The 19295-nt window shown below is 40.7% G+C and overlaps 1 long non-coding RNA gene across 1 annotated transcript in view; it reads right to left on the bottom strand.

Moving 5' to 3' along the window:
- The window catches only part of LOC118660267, a 34480-nt gene extending 15626 nt beyond the window's left edge, over positions 1-18854 (bottom strand). Inside the window, exon 1 of the long non-coding RNA XR_004968855.1 lies at positions 18812-18854. This is a non-coding gene — a long non-coding RNA (uncharacterized LOC118660267). The remainder of the gene's footprint in view (positions 1-18811) is intronic.
- Between the last annotated feature and the right edge of the window lie 441 nt (positions 18855-19295).

The following is a 19295-nucleotide window of genomic DNA, read 5'->3' as shown; positions in this document are numbered from 1 at the left end:
GAAGGGGAAACTCCTACAATACAAAAATAAAATCAATCTGAGCTCAAATGTCTCCTCCATACACTAAATCCAAAAATAAAATTTTGACAAAAACAAACAAAAGATTACAAAATTATACACCCAGCCAAGTTGTCATTCAAGTGTTAAGGGAATAAAAAAACATCCTCAGGCATACTGGGGCCCAAAACATACACCATACTCTTCCCCTTCTTGAAAAAGTAACTCTAGTCAAATGAGTAATAAATCAAAATAAAGAGCTGGGAGCTGGGATATAAAAAGATCAGCAGTGAATATTGTAAACAGTCAAAGGCAAAAATAATAGGTGTGTGTGGAAACAAAATCAACCACATCTATCTAGAAATTTTCTTGGAAGAAAAGATGTGAAGAGTAAAAGGATAATAATTTAACAACAGTAATCTGTTGTCAGTAAGAAGAACCAAGAGGGTGGAGGTGGGGAGGAATCGCAGAGAATGGAGAATACAGTAAAATAATGCTAGAGAACACATCTTACGTGGTATAGGAGCACGGCAAAGGAGAACTTTAAATTCTTTCATCCTGAATGAAATGTAAACTGAGGAAAGCTTTTGAAACCCAAAGAAGTAGGCAATATGAAATTTCAAGCAGGATATAAGCCATACAAGTCACTGAAGAAGATAAAATATGACTCACACAGCAAAATCCTAAAAACAAAGGCTATAGTAATAACAACTTAGAAGTTGAAAGCACAAAGCAAGATGCTACAAATGCTTCCCTAAACATTTTAGTGTTCAGGGAAATAAATAATATAATAATGAGGTATCATTTTTAATGATCCCATTGGTTAAATTTTAATTGTTAATATCCACTATGGACAAGTGTAAGAGGAAATGGGCACTCAACAGTTGGTATAGCCTCAATGGAGGCTAAATTGTCAGTGTGTATATGATTTTGAAATGAGCATATATACCATAGAAATGCTGTATAGTGACAATAATATATATGCCAAACACATAGTGACAATGATATATATGCATATATTATGGCATCATTGTTTATGAGAACAGAAAATAAAATGCCCATTGGTAACATGATTGTAAATAAACTGTGCTAAAACCATTTAATTAATTATTACAGAATAATTAAGAGAATGAAATGGACCTCTATATGACATAGAAAAATCTTTAAGACATTATCAATAAGCTGGAGGGACAATGTACAGAACAGTGTGTATAATCTGTACCCATTTTGTTTGAGATTTAGCTCTATGTAGTATATGTAAATATGTAGAAAAATGTTTGAGAGAATACATAGAATATAAATATATAGAAGAATACATATTAAACTTTAATAGATACTTCTGAGAGGCATAGTTTTTCCCTTCTTATTGTATACACTCTGTGCAGTTTGCAATTTTATACAGCAACTGTATCTCAAGTAATTGTTTTTATTGTTTTGTTTTCTTGCCAGGCTTTACTTAAATGTCAACTCTGTAATCTTCCACTGATTTCCTTTGCCTTTTTTCAATGATTTGAATGCATACTATACTTATCTCCACATTCACATGTGTACTGCGATTTAGTAAATAATTGTACACATATGCCTTCTCTTATATAGATGGTGAGCTCCCTGTCTTATTCATCTCTGAATTGCCCACACCCAGCACAAAGGCACATAATGGGCTCTCCTTCTTTCATCAAATGAATTAATCAATCAAACAATAGGAGACACTACTATGCTTTCCAAATTCTGAGGCTAGGTTATCTGTGCCATATCCAAAACCGAGATAAACTCAGGAGCTCTTCTTGAAAAAGCAGTATAGTGGTTAAGAGCAAGGGTTTAAATTTCGAGTTCAAATTTAAACTTCACCATTTACCCCCAGTGACCTTGGGCAGGTCACTCATCTAATGGTAATTTAGATTCCTCTTCTATGAGATGGGGCTAATAACAGTTCATACTTCACATAACTGTTGTAAACATAAATGAGCTAGTTACATGTGTTAGCTATTACTATTACTGTTATTAACAACAACAAAAAATTCCAAATAACAGCAGGGAAGAGAATAAAACATTTTTAGTGAAATCTTCAAGACAATGTCATTAAAGGACTCTATCCCATGGGGTACAAGAGGAGGAACACTGGTCACACATTAGCAACTCCAAATACTGAGCAAAGGGGACAGCCACTCCTAAATGCTGGAGATGTCCCCACCTGCCCATCCCCACCCTTTCTCTTGCCCCCACTCTCCCCACCTCCACCTCCTGAGCGGCTTGAGGCCCCGCTGTATATTCAACCTCTCCCAAACCTGGAGTTGACCCTATACCAAATCACAGGGAAATTCAATAAGCCCTTGGTCGTTTCTCCGTGAAAATTAATAAACAGAAACCTCATTTAAAGTGGAATCGGGAGGCTAAAAGAGGGGACTCTCACCTATATGTCACTCAATTCACACTACTTACCCTAACAGAGCGTAGGTGCCTTGCATCCCCAATAGGATGGGATATGACATAACTTCGCTCAGGTGGAGGAAGATTCCTCCTGGCCCAACAACAGCTCAGCCAATGGGAGACCGCCATAGCTCAGCCAATAAAAAGTCACTTCAACTCTCAGTTTCCTCCAATTGAGTCTCGTTTACAACTGCCCCTCCCAAGTCCTTAAAAAAAGTGTTTCTCTCCTTTTTTTCCTATGAACTTGCACCTACCTCATTTATGGTTTCACAACATGTCCACAATTGCAATTCTTTGTTGTTTCCAAATAATTTCATTTTGCTGGAGAAGTTATCTTGTTGTCTATTTGTTTAAGGTCAACATCTGCAATCTTGAAAATTTTAAATCTTGGGGAGAAAGTATAGCTCTTCTCTATTATAAAAGATCCTTTTTTCCAGAAAATGCACAAATGTGTAACAGGAACCTTCAATCACTTCCTTGCACCAATTGAAATTTTCTTGAAAGCTGATCTTAGAGAATGGGGGAGGAGGAGATTTTTCAAAGAAGTGAAAGATATGGGGTCATTTTTCAGAAGAGGCTGAAACAGGGACAGAGAATTATCATGAAAGCATCATGGTATGCCCACCTGATCCCATGCCCACTCCCTGAATAGCTTCCATATTCTGTCTGTGCCATATTGCTCCTCTGGCCCCCTGCTACATACAGAAATTAATGAAATCTAAATGTGGTTCTATGACAAAACAAACAAACAAACAAAAAACAAAACCTTACTTTCCAACTTGAAATCTCAAAAAGGTTCAACAGCTAAATTACATTCCTTGGACTTCTTACGAAGCTGAGGCAGGGCAGCATCTTCAAAGGCCATCACAGAGCAGGACAAAGCAACGGGAGGATGGGGCAGGCTGGGCACTGCTCTGTGCCATGGGGAGGGGGGGGTTCCTGGGGACATTGAAGCCTGCCTGCCCTGAGGGATCTTAAGTTGTCTCATCAGTAGACTTTCCCTTGAGTCGGAAAAACCTTTTCAGTATTTGGGCAGGGGACAAGGGCCACTCCTTGAAATTGTGGGAAGGCCCATTTCTGCACTCATGTCTCAGGCCAGAGAGGCAGCTGTGGGTGGAATTCAGTTTCCCAGTGCCCTTGCCCGTCTCCAGGCTGAGAAATTGTTTTTGGAAGCTTGTGTCCTTGTTTCTCAGAGATGCTCCCCACATACCTGAACTAATGGGGGTCTCCACCCAACCTGCCACAAGCCACATTTCTAAGGGGAAATAACTTATCCTTTCCTTTCATCCGTTTCTGGTAAGATTTCGATAACACGACTGGGGCAATATCCAAGGCCATAGTGCAGGTGCCACCAAATCCTCTTCTGGAAGACTTGAAGGAACCAACCAGCCTCAAGGATTGCTGACAGGGGCTTTAGGTCTAGGTCATGATTCTGGTGACATAATATGAACATCTGAATCCATATAATAAGGATCTTACTTCATACAATTTAGGCAGACTCTGTTGATAATATATATATATATATATATATATATATATCTGAACAACAGAAGAGGAAGGAGATGCACAGACCCAGGAACCTTCAGTTGGTGCGGCTCAGCCCCACAGGAAGCTGATAAACCATGGGAGTGTGTGTGTGACCATGAAAACTTTGAATTAGCTGCCAGACAGAGTAAATGCCCTAAAAACAAGATACATTTTAAAATGCTTTTATTCGGAATATTTATTCATAGGTCAAGCCTCATTTTTCATTCCATTAATGTATTCGTATTGCACCTGTTTTCCTCTCCCTTAGGCGCTTTACATATCCAAATGAACAAATACCCATTCACTTCAGGTTCCCTCACTGCCTCTTAACTCTCGGCCTCTGACACTCCCTTTTCCTCCCTCAGATGCTCTGAATCCTGCTCTTTTGGTCCTTTTCAATCCCCGATCCAGGGTCTGGTGCTGCCCATCATCACCCTTGCCCACATGTATTCTTTTGTTCTGTGTGCCCCAAAAGATGCTAGGCTACATGTCCTCTTTCTTTTAGTTAAAATCCAAGCAAAGAAAAAGCATTATCAATTCAGGCCCTCCGCCCCTGGTTCTTAGAGAAAAGGTAGTAAAAAGAGTTTGTTAATCCCAAATGTGGTTTTTCTCTCAAGATGCTTTAAACAACCCTTTGTCATTGAATCAGCCTTAACCAGCTTGGCTAGTTTAAAAAAAAAAAAAAAAAAAAAAAAATCTTCCCTGTATTTAGCATAACAATTGAATCACCAGGTAAACAGGGGATCAGAGGAATTTGAGGACAATCTTTCCTTTTTGAAAGCTGCCCTTAGAAATCTGCCTTGATTCAGCTCCACCTAAAGTGCTTCTTCACTCCCCTGGAAAAGCAACCCACAGTATATCTCTAGATTATTGATAGTAATTACTTGGGTAAATTTTTTATTGATGTATAAATACATAAATGTACACATATTGTAAGTGTACACCGAGTTTTTACAAAGCGGACATCCTGTGTTCACTTTGTTAACCAGCACCTGGATCAAGATATTGTATATGTGGTTACTAGTATCCCAGAAGCCCCATGTACCGTATACCTCCTGCCAGCCATTAAGTCAGTCAATTGCCATTCTTACTTGCTTTGCCTGGTTTAAATTGAATCATACCATACACACTCTTTTCTGTCTGGCTTCTTTTGCTCAGATAGTATGTCCACGACATAAATCTATGTTGTTGTGGAAATCATTGGACGAAAAGGGGCCACATGCTAACCTGACAAGCTCAGGAAAGGCCTGCATGGTGGCCTTGCAAACTCAGAGACCTAAAATACCCACAAAGGATTGTCTTAAATTAAAACTTTTTCATTAAAAAGCAGTCTATGGTGAGTAGTCATGTCCTAGGGTAGTATCTTTCCTGACAAAGATTAACTTTGATCTTGACTGAGCCTATTGTCTTTTTGCATCTATGAGAACATACCTTTGGAATGTCAGGGTAATTTGTAACTTTCCTTTTTCGGGATCCCCCAGGGCACAACCAATGTGCCAGGACACCAGGGCGGAGACCACAAATTTCCTCATTCTTATTGCTATGGTGTTAATTGTTGACTGTTAACTATGCTGTACCTACCTATGTAAAAGAATCATGTGCCTATCATTTTATTTTTTATCCAATCCCAGAGGTTTACCCACTTTGCTTTCTCCAACTCCCTAATCTATCACCAATGGATTTCATGTAACCCACTTATATTTCCTCCTTTGACGGTAATTTATAAAAATAGATGAAAAACCACCATTCTCCATTATCTCAATCCATTGAGATTCTGCTTTCTGGCAACTGTCGACAGTTTGGCTCAAATAAACTCACAAAAATTCTTCACAGGTTTAAATGTTTTTTACGTTAATAATTAATTCATTCTTTTTGACTGCTGTATAATATTCTATTATATGAATATACTACAATTTGTCCACTCTACTGTTGATAGATATCTGGGTTGTTTCTAATGTCAGCAATTATAAATTATGCTGTTATGAACATTCTCGTACATGTCTTTTGGCATACATATTTATTAATTTCTTTTAGGTTTATACCTAGCAGTGGATGGAATTACTGCATCATAGAGTGTGTATACCTTTAGCTTTAGAACATATCATCAAACAGTTTACAAACTGATTTTACCAATTTACACTCCCATTTTCCATATACAGTATATCTTTTATTGCATGTTTTCCATCCTTTTTTCCCCCATCCTTTTTTTCCCCTTCTAGATTAACCTGGGTATTTTCTACTGACCTAGTTTCCAGTTCAATAATCCTATTTTACTGAACTCTAATCTGCTATTAAACCTATCTATTGAATTATTAAATTCATTACCATAATTGCAGTTATACAGATTCTTATTTTTGCTTCATTTTTATAAGTTCTTATTCTCTGGTGAAAGTATCCATTGTTTCCTTTATTTTGTTGAGCACATTACTCATAGTTATTTTAAACTATGCCTGTGTCTGAGAACCACAATATCTGGATCACCTGTGGGTCTGTTTCTTTTATCATTTTTTCCTTGTTCATGGGTGGAAGAGAGAAGTTGTTTGTTTAATTTTTGTCTCATTTTGATTCTTTTTCCTTTTCTGTTTTTCATTTGGTTCTGTTTCCCTCTATGCCTCGTAATCTTTTATTTGAATGTGTGAAAAATCCTGTCTGTGTAGGATTCCACGGAGAGGATTTAATTATTTGTTTTTTTCTGGAAGACAGATGGAGAACTGAGAGATTGTCCTGATCCAGGTAAGGAGAGTCTATTTCTGGTTTTCCCTTGTTCTGATGCTCAGCCCTTTAGGAGTCTCAATTGAAAGCCTCCACTATTTACCAGAGCCCCTCGTCCTGAACTCAATTTCAGTCTCCAAAGCACTGTAATACCACTCTCTCTGCTTTTTAGCTTCTTGCAGCTTTCTGCTTAGTTTATCAGCATCTCATCCAAAGCATGTCCTTTTTAGGGTGCGACAAATGACTGGAGAAATTGCAGGCGGAATAGTGGGCTCAATAGTCTATAGCACCCTTTCCTAGGATCTTGCTCCTCAAGTCCTGGCTGCCTTGGGAGCCTTGAACTCTAATATTTGACTCCTGGTACAATGGGCACACTTACTAAAGGTTTCTGTCCAGACTCTATGCCCTGTACTACAATTGGCAAATGCCCACCAGGAAAAGCTCACAGTGAGTGTAGGGCTCACTACAATGCATTGTTCTCCTTTCTGGAATTTTGATCTGTCAAGTCCTGGCTGCCTTGATTTCCCATCGTTGCTTCAAACTGGTTTTTAGTCGCTCTTAGCAGGAAGGTTAGTCTGATACTAACTACTTAATCTTAATCCAAAGCAGGAGTGGTAATTACTTTTTAATAAGCTATAAGCAATACAAACTTAAGAACTAATTGGATTCATTAAATTATTTGGTTAATTAGACTAGTAACCACCTTGAATTTCTATAACACTATTCTTCCAAGGATTGCAAAGCACTTCTACACATTAACAAAGGACCACTGCTAGTTCCCTCCAGCTCTCATTTGTAAATCTAAAGGTGGAGTAATAGAATAAAATAACAAATTCCCAGGTACACAGGTAGCCAGAGAAATGTATGTAGAGTGAACTAAGTGCCGGTTTGGACACTTCATCAACTAAAGTATATACAGATTGGTATCAAGGCTACTCAAATTATGTTTTTAACAACATAATTACAGTGGCATCATTTTCTTTTTATTTTAATTTTGTTTTATTGATATTTTTTTTACAGAGAGGAAGGGAGGGAGATAGAGAGTTAGAAACATTGATGAGAGAGAAACATCAATCAGCTGCCTCCTGCACACCCCCTCCTGGGGATGTGCCCGCAACCAAGGTACATGCCCTTGACCAGAATCGAAACTGGGACCCTTCAGTCCGCAGGCCAATGCTCTATCCACCCAGCCAAACCAGCTAGGGCATGACATCATTTTCTATAAGATTTATAGAATAACAAATTGTACAGTTTAATTCAGAACTGGTTTTCTTGTGTAAGTGCAATCATAAACAATATTACAAACCATATTTTGCTTATCCTTTCAGGTTTAGTGTAGCAGTGGCCTTCGAAGTGATATTTTGTTCTATGAAATTGGAGTTATTTCTATGCCTTCTCTCCAGAATTGGCACTAAACTTGGATTTCTTACAAATTCTGTCCAGAGAAGCATATTCAGCTTATAAAAGAAATCTAAAAGATTTAAAAAGAAAATCTGAGTTGGGGGGAGAAGGGAGTTACTACATAATTGAGTAAGAACCTGTAGACCTGAACTCTAAATTATGGCAAATTGTTACAAATGAAACACAAAGCATCCAATAGACACCCAATAAATATTTGATGATATTGATTTCTTACATCCTACAATGAGTTTTTAGTGGGGCTTTGATAGTAATTGGGTACCTCATCTTAATACCTAGACACAAAGGAATTTGGGATAATCCATCATGACGCTTCTCCAAGATTACAAGTAACAAGCACACAAGCTGGGTGAGCACAGGCTGACCTCACAAGGCCCCTTGCAGCCCTATGAATTGAGGATCAGTAATAAATGGAGGCTGGTATTTTTATAGCCAATTTCTGTCCAGAATTAAAAGAATCTCATAGAGACTAGCTGGACTTCTTAGCTTTTTTTTTTTTTTTTTTAAAGACTAGGAAGAAACAAATATGGCTATGTCCATTTTACAAATCAGCAAGCACAGAGAAGTCAAATATTTCAACAAAGGTCACATAACATGCCCACCTCAGGTAAATAAAGTGCCACGGTGTCCCCACTACCAATCTCATGAGTTATTGATTGGCATTGACTTTCTGCTTACTGTTACACCCAATTTACTTCATAGACCAAATCCTAACTGCTAGACTTTCTAATAGAGTGGCACCATTCATATGTTTGCAGACTGACTACATCCAGTATAATTCTTCTAATGCACAACTCACCTTGGTGCCCCATTTAGGAATAAGCAATAAAGCAAAGTTATATAAGTGAGAAACAGAGGGAGAACTGGACACTCATTTCCCTTTTGCATTTACACAAAAAAGACCTCACCTATTTGTGAATGTTTCTTGTAGGTTATTATCACTTGCAAGATGAAAGCAAAGGAGAGGAAAGGTAAATAGGGCATTTAGAACAACAAGAAGATTAGAAAAAGAGTAGCTTAGACCCTACACCACTGCGTACTTCATGAAGCTTAAAAAATCCAAAGGAGAAGTTCTAGAAACTATATGAATATCATTTGAGTTTATGCAATGAATAAATAAAATATGTCTCATTTCTCCACTACCATGTTATAATTCTCCACACCCCACAGTGAGAGGATCCATGGAAGGTGTTGTAAACCAATTACCACTTTTTAGAAAAAGACAGGTATGTCTCTGACTTCAGTAACACTATTCCTGCCTTTGGTTAACAGTATGCAGTGGGCTGTACTGTTACAACCTTGAGTCCATCTCACCAGCCTTGGGGTAAAAGGGAAATTGTGAGTGTAGCAACCAAACTGCCAAAGGGAGCAGCTCAAATGTTTCCCAAGGTCCAGTCAATACCTGGCAAGCATCTAGTGTGCCCACTAGGACTAAGTGTGAAGAATGGATAAGGGAAACACATTCGCTATTGGCATGTTGCTTGCTTTATTTTGTTTTGCTGATATGAGCAGACTGACACCTCTTTCTATACAGCCCTTTCCTATGTGAAGGTCGGCAGAAACCACAGCAGCAACCGCCCTCCAAGGGAGACAGGGGGCAGCAGGGAAAGCAACTGCGAGACCAGCTTACCCAGGCTACTGCCTTAGGCTGCGGTGGGGGGGGGGGGGGGGGGGCCTGACCCCCTCCTAGAGCACCCTGCCGAGAGCTAGACTTCTAAGTACCTCTCACTTTTTTCTGTTCAGCTTGTTCTTCCTTCCAAAAAAGACTTTGCTCTAGGTTAAACCGCTCACCTCCCTCTGCCATTTCTTAGGTTGCATTCAGAATCAGAAAATCCAAGAAATATATTCACAGATGTTCCCTTGTTTATTTGTTGACTCTGTGTAATTTGTTTGCCCTAATTTGTTTTTGTCTACCTTGAGACATCCCTTTTTAATTTCCCTTTCTCTGTTTACCCCTCTTTGTGGAGCAGCGGTCTGTTAAGCTGTGAGAGGCACACGCCAAATTAAAAAAAAAAAAAAAAGCACTGCAGATTGTTTTAAGCATGGGCTGCCCCTTTGGGCCTGAAGGCCTTGCTTGAAGCCTGCACCTGCTCCTCCTCCTGAGACACAGGGCTCCTGATCTTTATCCCTTGCCTTTAAGCTGCCTGATTCCTATTATCCAAAGTCAAACAGCGTTCTCTACATTCACGCCTCCAGCACTTGGCATGAAATTAATAAGCCTGGCTGATATATTTCCCTGGAAGCCTGCCACTCTTTAACAGTGGTGTTAGATTAAAAATTTTGGCATGGTTAATGAACAGGGAAAAGCTGAAGCCAAAAGTTTCATGCAGCAATGCAAAGATTTGGGGGTTATGAAAAGAATACCAACTTTCCTCATATTTTCTAAATGCCATCCTAATTACAGGGTTAGATAACAAACACAACTAGACAGTCAGCACTAGAAGAAAGAGAATATTCTCAGGCTCTACTCATATTTAGATTTTATCATCTGTCCTTTCAATCACATGGCCTTCTGTTAGACTGGGTTATCTAAAATTGTAATAATAGCTATCTGTGCTCTAAACAGGCCTCCCTCGTCGCAGGTCACTATACCTCTCATTAAAGGAGCACTGTGGATGGATGTCAGCCACAAACGACCCTACTGATGTGAAAGGCAATCCAGTGAGAGGAGATTATTTTGGAGTTTATTAAAGACCAGTGTTTCATTGTTGGAATTCCAGTATTCATTTTTAAAATATATTTCAGAGAGGAAGGCAGAGGGAGAGAGAAATAGAAACATCAATGATGAGAGAGAATCATTGATTGGCTGCCTCCTGCATGCCCCCTACTGAGGATTGAGCCCGCAACCCAGGCATGTGCCCTGACCAAGAATGGAACTGTGACCCTCAAACACTGAGCCACACCAGCCAGGCCCAATACTCATTATTTAAGTCTAGAGCCACACTCTCTAAGTCATACAAACACCTCCTCCCTACCACAGAAGAGATACTTGTTACTTAGACCAAACCTTTGCTCCTCACCTTCTCAAAACAGCACCCAGCTATTTCAAATTAGCCTCACCCAAAAGATACAAAATCCACTGGCTGCTTATGACCTGTCCCTTTGAATTAGGATTTCACTAAAGGTTTGACAAGGGTTTGGCAAATCCCAGGCAAAGGCCTGTATCCACACAGAGCCACCTCAAACCACAAACACGGAGACACGAGTGTGCAGGGCCCCCGGGTCCCTATCTCTACTTATCAGATCATAATGCCCACACGACCAGACGTTTGGGAATATGAAAGGACCAAAATGGGGTGGGAGGCAGAAAAGAAAGAAAAATAGGAAAGTTATCTCTGCTCAGTGGAAGCACAAGTATGATTTCCACCTTGTTCTATCCACTAAAGAATGGCTAGGAGTTACAGTGACCAGCATAGATGCATGCCACCCTCCTTCAGAACTCTTGGCTATGAGTCCCATGCCCAGAAAGGTGGGACCTCAGGGACTATAGAGCTCCCAATTCTTTACTCTAATTTGAAATGCCTAGGCAAAGAACTCAGAAAGGGATACTCAGTTGATCAAACACAAGATTTGTGTCTTATGTGCTCCAAACTTCCAGGTAAAACCGGACTAAACCTACCTATGATCCATGGATAATATAAATCCAAGAGACTGTTAATTTTAGGTTTTGCTCTAGTTTCCCTGATCAATAGAATAATCATAAGAAAAAGCATCATGTCAAAATTTCCAGCAACACCCAGTAGTTCATTTACAACTGAAAAAAAAATCACCTAGAGGTAGATGCCTAGGAATCATGTCACCTCCTCTTGTATCGGCCAATGTGACAGCCATTCTGGTACAGATACCCTATCTAATCAATGAGTTGAAGGAGAAACTTTAATGGTAAATACTCCTTTCTGAGCTGAAAAGAGGAAGTATGACTAACACTCTTCCCTTAGGTTACTGGGAGGCAAAAGGCTTTTACAGCACATGAGGGTTTCATCAGGAGACAAGAGTTGACCCTTGGTAGAGTCAAATCAATTTCATAGCAACCCATTATTGCAGGATACTTCAAAGCTTTTTTTTTTCTTCAATATAAAGGAAGCATAAAGAAATCAAAGCTCCTGGACCACACATAATGCAGTTGAAAGTTGTCCCAACATGTTCTCTGCCTGCAGACAAATAAGTTAAATATATTTGCAAATGTCAACTTCGTCCCTTTTAATGCTCTTAAATCAAGTCAGTGAGTCTGTTTTGGAAACAGAAGCAGAATGACTCACATATACTTGCTTGGCTCATTACTCGAGCTTAGACAACAAAGCAACTCAATTTGAAGCACTCTGGGTTGCCCTTCCATGGTCCACATCCTTAGGAGATTGTTACACTCTGACCATTTATATTTATAGCCTTGTCCCTTTGCTCGAGGACAATCTGCTGCTATTGCACACTTGCATCATTATTATGAAACCTGAAAAAAGTAAACCCATTTTTAAAAAGGTGTTTAGCTCTTCTGACCCTAAGAGTAAATGCAGGTTTGTTCCTATGGCGGCACTGAGAGTTTTGTCTTTCAAACTGAACTGGCCCCAAATATTGTACTAAATTCCACCCGAAGTAGAATGCACCTTTGTAACAGGTGATCTGTCCCATTTCAAAGACTGGGTCCACTGTCCCAACATAACCATTTTCTCTTTGACCCTCTGAACTCTCATTGCCCCCTACTAATACCTCCCTCAGGGAATTCCACAATCTCTCTTATAATAGAGTTGGGGTTTAATCTGCCTCAGTTCCTCCACTAGAGGGTAAGTCCTTCAAGGGCAGAGCTCATGTCCTTGCTCTCAGGCACAGGTTTACATTTTCTGAAGAGGAGACAGTATTCTCCTACCAGCTTACATGACGAAACCTAAAGTTAATTTGCATGGAATAAATGAATGAATAAATGTTTACAGTCACCTCTGTGGATAAAGACAAAAACCTCCTTTTGTGACTCTTAATGTTCTGAGTAGCACAGACCCCTGGAGAAAATGCCTAGACTGAACAGGAACACAAGGAGATGATCAAGTGGACAGTAGATCTTAATGATTCTTAAAGGGACACAAAGGTATTATTTATGAGTTTTAAAATGCTTAGGGACTCAAAGTGTTATCCCCGTATTTTTCCCATCTCCTCCCCAGTGCAGTTGGCCCAACTTGGAAATATTCTGCAGCATCTTCCCAGGTGTCCCAGGCATCCCATTTCTGGCAATTTTACGTTTCTACTAAATAATCAGCATATACCAGCTAAGAGAATCAGCACAATCTTGAGTTTGGTGGGAGTTCAGACAATGTCCCTACCAGGGTCCCAGGCTGAGGGACAAACAAATTGGTCATTGTATTAGTTTCCTATTGCTACTGTAAAAAAATTGCCACAAACACAGACAACACAAATTTACTAGTATCATCTTAAAGTTCTGGAATTCAGAAGTTTAAAACAGGTCTCACTGGGCTAAAACCAAGGTGTCAACAGGGGCACATGTCTTCTGGAGACTCAAGGGTGAACCAATCTCTTTTTATTTCCCATCTCCTAGAGGCCACCTGCATTCTTCGCTCAAGACCCCATTTCTACATCTCCAAAGCTCACATTAGGTGACTCTCAGCCCGCCTTCTCTGCAGTTCTCTTTCTTCTGCCTCCCTCTTCCATTTATTAGGGCTCTTATGATTATGTTAACCCACCTGATTAATCCAATATAATCTTCATCTCAAGGTCAGGTCATTTGCAACCTTAATTCCACCTGTAATTTTAATTCCCTTTGCCATGTAACCTAACATACTCAAAGGTTCCAGAGAATGGGACGTGGGCAATCATGCTGACTACCATAGGCATGAAGAGCAGGAGAAGCAAAGTCCCAAAGTCCCGGGAGGAACTGTCTCAGGATGGAGCAGAGAAAGCCCTCAGGCTTGAGAGCATTGCCTACAGACAGCCTCGGCCAAAGGGCCAGTGCTGCTGTCCTTCGCAGGGTGCCACCAGAGCCGCCTGCCTTTAAGGTGGCTTCACCTCTCCTTTCAGGAAAGAATGTGAAGTGATGAACTAATCCATGCCAAGGGACTCCCCATGTCTTCCCATGACATAGGCACTCTCTGAAGATGACTCCTCAATGGCAAAATTTCAGACATCATTTGGGAAGTTATATGAATGATTTCTCATAATGCATCATGTACTCACTCCTCTCACAATCTTTTTAATTAGGCTGCCCTTATATCAAAGCAACAACAGTCAGATCACATGTGAGTGAGGATAAGAATTAGACAGAGCACAAGACCCAACACACACATGCACACAAACTTTCTTTTACTGTTCTTAGACATTCAAGGATCTTTTTCTCAAGTAGAAAGTTAAATAGGAAAATAGTAACTTTTCCATTACAGTTTGCTGCTGCCACCCCCTTAGGGGTGCCAGTATGGGTCGGTTAATGTCCTGTGACAAGCCAGGGTGAGATATTTTTATGGGGTAGTGTTTATCCTCACCATATGTTTTCTAGTATTGACTGAGAGTGTTAATTGGTATTTCAGGAATCAGGAGGGTAAGATCAAGGGCATCTAGAGAGAACACATCATCTAATGTCCCCCTACCCTCAATTAGTAGGTTAACACATGTCTAAATGCTCATAATTTGTGCTGATCTACTGCTTAGCCAGCAAGTAGGTCCCACTTAGAATGTGCTGTATGTCAGCCTTACAGTTTTCCTGACTTCTAGTTTACTTAGAAAACACATAGGGAGGTTTTCTTATATGCCTTATAGTATGGTGGCTGCAAAATACAAGTGAGTGTGACTACACTGAGGTTCATGAGTAGTTGAAAGATTAGGTGGCACCTGGATGCCCTGCCTCCATTCCCCTCCTCCCAGGAAGATCCTCCATCCTACCATCCTGCCTGAGCTCCCATTTTCTCATTCCTCATTGCACACTCCCACCTGCCTTCCTGGGCACAGACGGTAAGCCCTGCCCAAGATTACAAGGCCTTTCCCCTTTTCTTTACAAACCCACACCAGTCCCACTTCTGCAGAAAGCTTCCAAAATACCTTTTGTTATTTGACCTCACTACAAATGGAAACATTCAACCTCAAAACTACACAGAAAGATGGGATCTCAAGATGAAGAAGAGTCTATAATTGATGCCTCTCAATATAATAAGGCTGCTGACAGTATAAATAAGTAGGTTCCACAGTTCAGAGCATTTGGAACAATTTGGCTGGAGGGCAATTTGGACACAATTATCAAAAGTCCTTCAAATGTTCATGTGCTTTGACTCGGTAATTCCTCTTTAGGAATTTATAATAAGGAAATAAAGAGAAATGTAGTCAAAGACTTACAATGTTTTGTATTGCTAAGCTAATTTAAAACTGAAAAAATAAATGAATCTTGGAAACAATGTGCTATGGTCAGTGTTTGTGTCTCCACGAAATTTTATGTTGAAATCCTAACCCCCAAAGGTGATAGTATTAACAGGTGGGGCCTTTGGGAGGTAATTAGGTCATGAGCCCTCATGAAAAGGATTAGAGCTCTTTTAAAAGAAGCTCCAGAGGGCTCCCTAGCCTCCTTCTACCAGGTGAGGATACAATAAGTCTGCAACTAGAAGAGGAGCCTCCCCCCACCATGCCAGCACCCTAATTTCAGATTTCCAGCCTCCAGAGCTGTGAGCAATAAATTTCTGCTGTTTATAAGCTACCCATTCTGTGGTATTTTGTTATAGCAGCCCAAGCAGACTAAGACGCAGTGCATTCCAACAATAGAATGGTAGTTAAATAAATGATGCAGCCCCTAAAATCCACATTTTTGAAAAATATTAAATGAGACACAAAAATGGTAAACACACAATATTAAATAAAATAGCAGGATACACTCCTATCCCCAAATTTGTTTCAGATATTAAATTATTAGCCAGGATTTTGTCCTAATATTTATTACTTCCACTCTTCCTGATGTAATATTACCTCAGGGAAGAGACGACACAACATAAAATAGAAAAGACACAGGAGCCACTTCTTGGCTTCAAATGCCTCAGTCCTGACATGGACAAATTGGAAAGATGCATGTGAGGAAGAGCAAAGCCTCCCCAACATTTGCTACCCCAAGATTAGGTAAAGATCCCCTTGCCTAGGAAAAGGAAGAGCTGAAGGAGATGTAGAGAAGTAAAGAGCGCGCGCGTGTGTGTGTGTGTGTGTGTGTGTGTGTGTGTGTGTGTGTGTGTGTCTGTCTGTGTGTGTGTGTGTGTGTGTGTATGTGTGTCTGTCTGTATGTGTGTCTGTGTGTGTGTGTGTTGGGGGAGGGTGTGAAATATGATAGGCTGGAAAATTTTGAGAGCCAAGAGAACCTCAGCTCCTGAACAGAGCCCCAGGAAGACAGCAGAATTCCCCATGCTCTGGGAAGAGGTGGCCACAGACCCAAGCCCATCAACACACGCCCAGCTCCCGGAAAAGTGTGGGAACAGCAGAATGAATTCGTGTGTTCAGGAGTGGCATATAAGTGGCAGGCCCTTTGATGGCCTTGTGAAATCTCCCATAGCCCAGGGTGGCACCAAACAGCAAGACAGTCCCTAGGTGATCATGAAAGGAGGGAAGTGGCTGAGAGCCAGAAGCCCCAACACTCAGAGGACCAGTATTACAGCCCTTTGTTGTTTTACCAAACAGTAGAAACAGAGTTCCCTCCCATTTTATAGGCCATTGTCAGAGACCCCACCAGAGAGTCGCGTTTTAAACTTCTGACCTATGTCCAGTCAGTTATCAAGTCCCATATCTGGCCAAGCCTGTCTATCGGACTGCCCTCCTCAGATGAAGCCCTTCTCTGACACCCTGACTAGACTCCTGAGCACAGACAGGCAAGGGATCTACCCGCTCAAGGCCCTTCCTCGTTTCTTCCACCATGATGTCAGCAGAGTCATCCTCCTGAAACACATCTCCTGCCAGCTTTTCTGGGAAACCACTAGCAGGCCCCCAGCCCAGAGCCCAGGCTTCACCTGGCCCCAAGGCCACAAAAGAACCACGCCTGTCCAATGAATCCATTTTACACGCCCCCTCCCCCCAATTCTCTCAACAGAATCCCCATTTCAGACTTTGATCTTCTTTACTGGAGCATCTTTATAACTCAAACTAACCACTCTTCAAATCCCAAGTCAAGTCCCATTTTCTCTAGCAATACTTCCTCATTCTGTACGTCTCCATAGCTCTGTCCTTTCTTCAATTCCTGTAGCGCTTATTATCTGAACCATTCCCTCAAACTACTAACTACTATGGCCTCCTATTACTTCATAACTTAAGTATGGTGTCTCTATGGCTCAAACACCCAACCCGGCACAGCTCCTGGGTGGCAGGGCCAGGTCTTCTCCACAAGTTGCCCAATGATAAGAGAGTGTGCAGTAAGTGCTTTTTAATGCATTTGTTGATCATCAATCCTTTTCTAGTCCTTCCTTACCAGCTTCATGTAGAGCAGATCGGAAAATCGGCAGTGAGGACCTGGGAAAGGATTCCCAACAGAGGGAAGAATGCTCACTCCAGGGCACAAAGCTTAGGCCTCCTTAATGAAGGAGTTCATTTAAAGCCCGTGCGTGAGACCACACTGGTGAAACTTAATGCCTAGACAAGGGTAGTACCGCTAAGGCCCACTTTAGATATGGGGCAGGAAGAAAAGGCAAGGTTTATAGAAAAGAATATGAGACTAGTTTAAATAGTGTATCTTGACCACATCAGAAAAACAAATGAGGGACATAAACAGGAAATTTACACACATAACTTCAATAAACTATAAACTTAGGGGGAAAAAATCTACCTCATTAGTAATCAATCAAAACTCTCTCTCCCTCCTGACTCCTTTCCTATGGCCTAGTGGTATTGTAAATGAGAATTTCAACAAACAAATTCAACTCAAGTTTACTTTGTGTCTACTGGGTAGCAATGGAAAGCAAGAGGTTATCTACAAGTTCAACCAAGGGGCAACATGATCACGTGGACCGACGATTACTATGGGAGGTGAACTGTGGAAGGGAGAGACAGAGGAAGTTATTCTAGTTGCCTACACCAAACAAAGAGAGCCAGTATTCAGACAGTGGCAATCGAGGTGACATTTCCTTTAAATCCAAATCAGTCTCTTCTTCCTTCTAAGCTATTTCCTTTTTTTCTAATTTAAACTCTCTGTAGCAAAATTACAAGTACTGCAGAAGGGATATTTTTATGAAAGGCTAAATATTTTTCACAAAAACTGTATCTGTCTTTTATTGTTCACCAAAGTGTTAAATCCTAAAATTTGGAGGTTGTGTATAAAGGTGCTCAAATTTAGGAGTGAAAATGAGCCATTCATTCTTGCTTCCTGAGTTACGTGAACTAGAAAGCAGTAGACAAAAACACCCAAAATGAAAAGTCAGTTCTCTTCAAAGAATTACTTTCTCTTTAATAAATCATTAAGCATGGTTGTAAGTAACTTTGCACATAGCTGGTGCTATGTGGCTGACATATAATAATAATGAACGCTGGTCATCTCATCAACAACAAGTTGTTATTCGATATACAAATGAGGAAAAAGACACCCAGGGTAGGAGTCTGATCTCAGAGCTTCAACTACAAAGATTTTCTTTTACAAATGCATTCTCTTGTACTTGGTTTTTCTTTCTCTCTCTGTCTCTCTTCATTAAATAAAACAAATGCGAGGTGTTATGCTATGAGAATTGCTAGACCTTCTCATAAGGAAATAAGGGGCAGAGGTTCAGCTCCCGGGAGCTCCTCTCACCTTCAATGCTTCTCAGCTGCTGGAGAACATGACTGGAATCAAAGGCCAGACTGATGTCTGTGGAGATGGGCTCCCAGCTCCAGGTGACTTCCAAAGGAGCAGTGTCACCCTCCGAAGGTGGGATTTGGCTCTGAAAGAGCACTGTGTTCTGTTAGAGACGTGCATATTCATGCCTTGGCTGCAAGTGAGACCAGGTCTGTTGTTCCTGCCTGGAAAAGGTATTAGGTTACATAGAATAATGCAACACATTGAGTCAAGCCAGTTGGGAAATAATCTGGAGAGGGGCTCGGGCCTCAGTTTGTGAGACTGAAGAGAAACTGGAGCGCTCTGAGATTCTCTTCACAAGAACAGCACACAACTGGCCAACTCAGGGAAAGCCGAAACCAGTTCATCCAACTGCTTGGCATCCGGGAGGTCTAACCTTGGTGTTAATGCCGTACAACAGGATCCTGGTGCTCCAGGACCCTGAGCTGACCAGGAGCTT

This window comes from Myotis myotis, unplaced genomic scaffold, assembly GCF_014108235.1.
Source record: "Myotis myotis isolate mMyoMyo1 unplaced genomic scaffold, mMyoMyo1.p scaffold_m19_p_7, whole genome shotgun sequence".
Classification (NCBI taxonomy): domain Eukaryota; kingdom Metazoa; phylum Chordata; class Mammalia; order Chiroptera; family Vespertilionidae; genus Myotis; species Myotis myotis.
This window is presented reverse-complemented; position numbering and strand designations above follow the sequence as displayed.